The following is an 8,546-nucleotide window of genomic DNA, read 5'->3' as shown; positions in this document are numbered from 1 at the left end:
TAGAGAACTTTTAAAATAAAAGTGAAGCTAAGGGAGCAACCAGCATCCAGTTTGAAAAGGAGCAATAAGTATCCAGTTTGAACAGCATATGCTGGAAAGTCCAGTGGCAGTTCATTATTATCTATTTAGAGGATTTAATGATTTATGACATTGTACCTTAATAATAACATATTAATTTAGTGACAGTAATTAATAGGGCTTAATTAGAGAAACAGAAGTCAATTGTACAAATAAGAGAAATTAATAAAATGAAATGGATTTTTTTCCAATAGGCACTGCAAAACCAGCTTCCCCCCTTCTCCCACAGTAAATAACTCCCAAGATTTCTCTTTTCTGGACAAAATACATCAATTATAAAACAATGGGAAGATAGAATCAAAAAGGGGGGTGGGGAGACGGCAAGGGTGTCATCTGATTTGCCAGGGTGGCTACTGGGAAGTCAGTCAGTGTTACCCACCTCACTTCAGGATCCTCTTGTGTGGTCTTGTCCATGTAAAGTCATGCTGTTCACTTCTATTCTGTAGTTTAGACCAAAGAGAAAGGTTTCTGTTCATATTAGCTTAGTAAACAAGTAATTTTATTGTTCCACCCACCCCGAGACATTTGAAGGATATCCCAGGGATATCTCATTTTTAAAACCCCAACCAAGACTCATAGTGAAGTAATGGGTGAACTTGACTTTGGGAAGGAAAGGGAAACCGTCCATTTTACACCATTTACACCATTATCTGGTCTTGGAAGAAGCTCTTCATGTAGTAGATCTGGCCAAAGGTCATGGCCAACATCACAGCAGCCTTAAAGAAGGGCCACAGGACTACCTTGTGGTAGGTGTTCTCACTGATGACCCTTCTCCCCTACCTGCATGTGCTTCTGCTTCTGCTTGACTGCCATGATGGTTTCAGTCAGCTTCTTGATCATCTTCTCCAGCTTGATGCGGAGACTGTTCTCAGTCTGGAGGATGTGAGTTGTGGGATCCTGGTCCTTGTCGATCGTCTTGGACACCAGAGTGGACGCATGGTTGCTGAAGCAAGACTTGTAGGAGCTCTCCTGGTGGGTTGTGAAAGCATAGCGGCGGCTCGCCTCACGAACCCACTGGAAAAGGGCATCATTGTCAGGGCCAGTGATGTCCGCATCAATTTCCAGGAAGCCTCCCTGCATCACCCTGAAGTTGAGGACCATCTTAGCTCCCTTCGTGCCTTGCTCAAAGAAGCAGTCCTCCCCATGGGCTCCAACTCGGATGTAGAAAGCACATGCGGGAAGCGGGAACAACACAGTCAGCAGAATAGGCTGGACCAGGACCAGGATGTCCAAGCAGGCTGTGGCCGCCATGGACGGACTCAGGCTTGGGAAGAGTGAGCGACCGTAGCCTCTTCGACGCCTCAACCTCTCTGGCAATGCCGCCCAATCCTAGGGAAAAATCTTAAGCACCTGGGAGAGAGAGAGGCTGAAGCACTGATTGGCTACTCTTCTTGACCTAGTAACATCCCCCCCCCCCCATTACACCCGGAAGTATTCCCCACCTCGCTTCTCTTTCACACCCTTCTCAGTCAGCTTTCCTAGGTTTTTTGCCACCTTTTTGTCCTTTTAATTATCACAGATTTTAGTGATTCATATGTCAGGATGACACCCCCCCCCCTCCAAGTTACTTAACCAGATCTCGATTCTGTTTCCTAAAGTGCAAGTCTCAGGAGGCTATAATTTTGTTCTGGGATTCCCTATTGCTTTTAAGATAAAATAAAACTTTTTAACTTGGTCCTTCGCAATCCAACTCCAGCCTATTTTTACCCGTTTCTTGCACATCACTCCCGTCAGTCATTGCAGTCCAAATGACCCCCTTACTATTCCTGAAACTAAGCTTTTTGTTTTTCATCTCCATACCTTTGTCCAAGCTATCACCTGCTTTTTAGAATCCCTTTCTTCTTATTGTTGAGTCGTTTCAGCCGCGTCCAGCTCTTCACAATCCCATTTTGGGGGTTTCTTGGCAAAGATACTGGATTGGTTTGATATTTCCTTCTCCAGCTCATTTCCATATGAAGAAACTGAGGCAAATTAAATTAAATGAGATTCCCAAAGTCACACAGCTAGCAAGTGTCTGAGGGCTGGATTTGGACTCACAAAAAAAAAAAAAAAAAAAAGCGCAAGTGTCTGAGGGCTGGATTTCGACTCACAAAAAAAAAAAAAAAATAGCCCTTCTGATTCTAGCAGCCCTACCCACTGTGCAACCCAGTCCCTAGTTTTCTTCAAAGTTCAGCTTAAAGTTCACCTCCCTCAACAAGACGTGGGACTTTTTCTAATTTGTCCAGTTTCCTTCATCCCCTGAATAAATTACCTCGTATTTATTTTATTTGTCCTCTGTGCAAGCCTAATTTTTAATAAAAAAAAGCCTAATTTTAATAAAAATATTAATTGTGTACTCTGATTTTTAGCTACAATTCTGGCAAAAAAACATGTTATACAATTTAACATTATTGTAAAAGCAAGCATTTCTAGTCTCCCTCCTTTCCCCCCCCCACACACACATCCACCCCTACCTCTACCTCAGGGTAATTTGAGATTACATTTGTAGACATTTTAAACAAGAAAAATATGTAAAAAGAAAGTTTGGGAAATGAATATTTCAGGACAATAATCACTAGGAATTCCTTTCTTGACCACTCCCCTTTAACATACTCTTAGGAATAAGCAAAATTGGGTAGCTAAGTGATGCACTGGCTAGAACAAAGACCATCTAGTCAGGAAGAATTGAGTTCAAATTTGACCTTAGATATTTACTAGCTGAGCAAGTCACAGCCCTCTCTCAAATGAGCTGGAGAAGGGAATAGCAAAGCATTCCACTATCTTTGCCAAGAAAATCCCCAAATGGCATCACCAAGAGTTGGACACAACTGAAAATGACTAAACAACAACTGCAAAAGGAATAAGAAAAAGAAACTTCTTGCTCAGTATAGGAACACTTTCTAGAAGAGAAGGTAATGAGGAGTGAGGGAAGAGAAAACTGACTTTTAGATCATTTCATAAAGTGGAGAATCAATAATCTTAAACAGACCAGAGGTTCTCATTATTCACTTACCCCCCCAAAAAAAAAATCCTTTTACTTCTCAGCCTTTTATATGCTTTCATTTTTTTTTTTACATTTTTATTTGAATTAAAAAGGAAATTTTAAAAATGTTCCCTCAGGGTACAATAAAAATCAGCTCCAGCCCACTTAGCCCTGATTGTGTATCTTATGAGAAACAGTCAATTGGATATGAAAAGGGCCTGAATATCTCCCTAGGAAGTCTGTTGAAAATTCAAAGTTCAAGTTTGAGGCATTCAAACTTCTTATACTCTCTGAGACTGGGATAAGACCAGCAATTAGCTCACAATTCAACAACTTTCAGTGAGTGTCTAGCCTAGATAAGGAGTTGCAACCAAACATTTAAGAATGAATAATTGGCAGAGAGATTACCTTGCTCTAAGCTTCAGCCTCTACTTTTTCTTTGCATCTCTCCACCGCCTTGGCCAGATCTCAAGAATTTCAGAGAATCTAAAGATGTTGGATTTCCAATCTTCCCACAACATCCCCAGAACAGCCAAGGGAAGTGTCTACATCCAGATCCAAGGATAAATTAGATGGACATTCAAGGTTTTTAAAAGAGCCCAGAAAAAAAGAAACTCCAAATTAAAATCAGTAAACAAAACCCCAAACCTACCCCTAGCAGGAGTGTGCTAATAAATATCAAATAGTAAGCTCCCTAAAAATTCACAACTCATGTTTAAATTTAGTCAGCATTATTTTAAAAATATTTTATTTTTTCCAATTATATGTAAAAATATTTAATATTTGTTTTTTTTTAATTTTTGATTTCCAAATATCTCCCTTTCTTCCTCTCCTTTCCACTCATTGAGAAGACAAGCAATTTTATATAGGTTATATAGTTATGCAAAATAAATTTCTTATTGCATCACTCATATTGTGAAAGAAAACACAGACCAGGATGGTCTGTGTTACAAACATGTCTGCTCAAGCTTTGGGTTGGAGGTGAGCTAGTCTGACTAAGGTCAATTTAGCTAAATGTTACCCTCCTAGTTCTAAGACAGGATAATTTTCCTCCTGGAGGAACCAAAAAAAAAATCATGTCCTTAGATTGCAGATATTTGATGTATAACAGATATCATTCTAGCCTGTGTTAACACCCTCCTGAAGGTAGGAGTGTGAAGGGAGAGTGGAGCAATCAGTTAGTCACAACTGTCCTCCTACTCTTCACAAAGGTAGACCTTTGATTTTTGTTTTGACTGTTGATTTTTTTTTTCTCCTTCTTTGGCAGTTTTTAATTTTGTGCAAGAAGAGAGCTTAAGCATACTTTGGGAAGTACCTCTGCCATCTTCTGAGCCAAGTCTCCTCCTCTATAGAAAGGCAAGTTGCCTATCTCATGTTCCCCAGATTTTAGTGATTGTTCTAGCTTCCTTCAGGTGTGGGATCTTTTCTATGGCATAGTGTATCTATGGCTAGTGCACTAGCATCTGTAATTTGGGTTATGATAGGGCAGCCTGCCCTTTGATAAGAGGGGTAGGGAAACAATAGTCTTGTTGTTCAACAAATTAAGTCAAGTCACTATGTCAGGCACTTGTGCAAGGTTGTTGTGGTTTATGTAGGACCTACAAAAATACATAGGATTTGTTTGGCTTCTTCATTTAGGAATTAGAAAAGATACATTAAGAAGAATACAGGCCCACATGTTAAAAGTGGCTTTGATTTACATATCCCTATAAGAAAGAAGTCTTGTTTATCATAAGGGGAACCTCATGATACAGTTTTTTTAATAATTAAAGCTTTTTTCTTTTCAAAACACATGTATAGATAATATTAAACATTTACCCTTGCAAAATCTTGTGTTCCAATTTTTTTTCTCTCTCCATTCCCCTCACCTCCTGCCTTAGACAGCAATTAATCCAATGTATCTTAAACATGTGCAATTCTTCTATGCATATTTCCACATATATCATACTGCACAAGAAAAATCAGATCAAAAAGGGAAAAAATGAGAAAGATAACAAAATGCAAGCAAACATCAACAAAACAGAATAAAAATACTACATTGTGATCCATACTCAGTTCCCACAGTCCTCTTTCTAGGTGCAGATGGCTCTCTCATCACAAGACTATTGGAACTGGTGTGAATCATCTCATTGTTAAAAAAGAACCACATCCATCAGAATTGATCATCATATAATCTGGTTGCCATGTATAATTGATAAGGTAAAAAAAGAAAAAAATAATTAACAGGAAAATTCTTGTCTTGGGAGAGGTTAAAAGGAGATAATTTGAGATACAAACGATTAAGAGAAATTCCTGTCTTATTTACAAATATCTCCGGAACCTCTTGGATAACATCTCTGTGCAAACGTTGTTTTATGACCCTAATTATGTATAAAAGGAAGTTCTAAAAATGGAATCCTCGCACTCAGTCTATACCTGCCTTGTGCCCACCAACTGGCATCCCCTTGCCAGGCAGTTTGACCTTTCTGGAGGCCAAATGCCTGTCTAAGCCTTTACCACTATCAATAAAGACTTTGTTTTGATGCAGCATTGAGTAGTGAATTCATTCGCTACCAAATCTGCCCTTGGTTACTTTGGAGAAGAGCTGATCCATCTTGGTTTAGAGCCCCAATTTACTCCTCATCACAGTGATCTCCTGGTTCTGCTCATTTTGCTTAGCTATACTCATCTCTCCAGTCCTCTCTGAAATCATCTTGCTGATTGTTTCTTATAGAACAACAATATTCCATTACATTCATCTGCTATAACTTATTCAGCCATTCTCCAACTGATGGGCATCCACATTTTCCAGTTCCTTGCCACTACAAAAGGGGCCCCCACAAACATTTTTGCACAAGTGGGTCCCTTTCCCTCCTTTAAGATCTTTTTGGGATGCAGGCCAAGTAGAAACACTGCTGGATCAAAGAGAATGCACAGTTTGATAGCCCTTTAAATATATTTCCAAATTGCTCTCCAGAATGGTTGGGTCACTTCACAACTCCACCAACAGTGCATCAGTGTCCCAGTTTTCCCACATCTCCTCCAACATTCATCATTACTTTTTCCTGTTATCTTAGCCAATCTGAGAGGTGTGTAATGATATCTCAGAGTTGTCTTAATTTGCATTTCTCTGATCAGTAGTGATTTGGAACACTCTTTCATATGAGTGGAAATGATTTTAATTTCTTCATCTGAAAAGTGATCATATCTTCTGACCATTTATAAAATGGAGAATGGCTTGTATTCTAATAAATTTTAGAAATGAGGCCTTTATCCGAACCCTTGAATGTAAAAATGTTTTCCCATTTTCTCCTCATGATATATTTTTTTCAAGTCTTGACACTTTATTTCAAGAAATTATAAATAAAAACTGCCCAGGTCTACCACCGTAAAAATAGAATCTATCAATCATCTCCTGAAAAGAACCTCCATCACCATCCCCTCAAAAATGTCCCAGGAATATCCAAGATCCAAAGTTCACACATAAAAGAAAAAAATTGCAAGTATCCGGAGAGAAGCAGTTTAAAACCCAAGAAATTCTATTCAGGATCACAAAAGACCTGGCAGCTTCTACTAAAAGTCTGGATTATAACATTCAGGGGCCAAAAAGATAGGCTCACAACTAAGAATAACTTATCTTGTGAAGCTATAGGGCAAAAATGGCTCTTTAATGGAATAGATGTCCTTAAAGCATTTCTGACAAGAGGACTAAAGCTGAAAAAAAACTCTGAAACACAATCACAAGAGTCCAGAGATACTAACTGGAAAGATAAATTGGCAAGAGTTGTCTGATGATGTAATGCTAAGATTCTATGGGGGGGGAGAAAGATCTTTAATGACCTCAAAGGGTACCAGATTAGGTAAAAAAGGAAAACACAGGCCCTGAGGGCGATTTTGTTTTGGGATTGTTCTGAAGGTTCGAAGACTGGAAAGGGAAGGCAGAATAAAAGGAGGAAAAGAAAGGAGGAGGAATTTGCTATTTCTTATAAAGGAGAGGATTATACAAGCATGGAAGCAAGGGTGCAGGAAGCAGGCATCCAATGAGCTTGGGGTAGAACACAGAGAGTTTGGTGTAGAAATACATATGAGGAAAGTGGAGATAGAAAGATGGAATGGTGAAGAATTCTTCTCTCCTCAAAAGGGAATGGTTAGAAGGAAAACAAATTTCCTGAAGCTCAAAGGAGATTTAAAAGAATTAAAAAGAGAAGAAAAAAATATTACAATTGAAGGGAGTGCCTTAGATTGCCTTTCACTTGCAGAATGGTTGAAACCAGTTGTAACTTATAAGTATCATGGAACATTAACATGTTGTAAAAAGTTTCAAAGAAACCTAGGTAATAGTGATGTAAATTGTATTCCCTTTAATCTGTGGTGGAAGGATGGTCCTGAGTCTCAAACCCTCCTGGCCTCTGGGAGGGGCTCACCCTTCTATTCATATAGGGGCAACTCCCAGATAAGTAATTTCATTCAGTTGGAAATCTAGGTCTGAGGCATAGCCAAGGCCCTCTATTGAGTTGGAGATTAATCCCTCATTCATCTGGAACCTGGCCCCTGACTTGGAGTCAGAGACCCCATAAAATCACATGCTATGTACCCAGACTTTTGCAAAAATAATTCCAACAGGATTCTTTGCCTACTAAGAAATCTGTCTTCTTAGTGTAAATAAATCCCCTTTTGCCACAAATTTTGGGTTTGCAAACTCTTTTGCAAAGAATCTACAACATCAACAAGGGGGCAATCTCTCACCCCTCAATTCTCATACCCCTTCATTTGGTGGGATCTCTGAAAGTCTGGCCCAAAAGTTTGGAGATGACATGGCTGCATCCTCCTCTTGTGGGAGACACCACTCAAGTGCTGTTGTTGTGCCTATCTCAGACCCCAGGTGGAACTACCAGGAGGGGAGTGCATATATCGAGAGAAGTGACCACCTCCTAACCTGGCTCACTGAAGGCATGAAGAGGGGAATTAAGAAGCAGGTTAATTATGACAGACTTAGGGAGCTCACCCAAGGAGCTGAGGAAAATCCTGCCCTCTTTCAGGGCTGCCTTGTAGAGGCCCTGAGGAATACACTAATCTGGACCCCACTTCTCCAGAGGGGACCACTGTCCTCAGTGTGTGGGAAAAGGGTGAAGAACTTACAGCACATATTGATCAGAGACTGTTTACTAACGTAGACCAAGCCTATTAGGTCTCAGTTTCGGCTTCTCCAGAATCATGTGATTTTAGATAAGGCCTAAACAACATTCCATTGTCCAACATGGCCAAAGAAACTGTATATCACTTTGTCTGCTATATTCCATTGGCCAACTAGGAATACAGTAGACTAATGTGACCAATCGAAACATATAGAGGGCCGGATTTTGGAGGTTCTTTGTTTGAAATGTATAAAAGCTGTAAGCATTTTTAAGGCTCTGGCCTTATCCTGCTGTGAAATTTGGCTCACAGACCAGGATGGGGTCTGCTTCTTGAGATTCTAATAAATAATTCTTCTTTCTATGAGTGATCTCTGAGTAGTCAATTTGGGTAG

General features: G+C 39.7%; 1 pseudogene; it reads right to left on the bottom strand.

Annotated features, from left to right (window-relative positions):
- Positions 1-458: 458 nt before the first annotated feature.
- LOC141549002 (transmembrane emp24 domain-containing protein 2 pseudogene) lies at positions 459-1,420 on the bottom strand (annotated as a pseudogene).
- Positions 1,421-8,546: the final 7,126 nt, after the last annotated feature.

The sequence above is a fragment of the Sminthopsis crassicaudata genome, chromosome X (genome assembly GCF_048593235.1).
Source record: "Sminthopsis crassicaudata isolate SCR6 chromosome X, ASM4859323v1, whole genome shotgun sequence".
Taxonomy (NCBI): Eukaryota; Metazoa; Chordata; class Mammalia; order Dasyuromorphia; family Dasyuridae; genus Sminthopsis; species Sminthopsis crassicaudata.
This window is presented reverse-complemented; position numbering and strand designations above follow the sequence as displayed.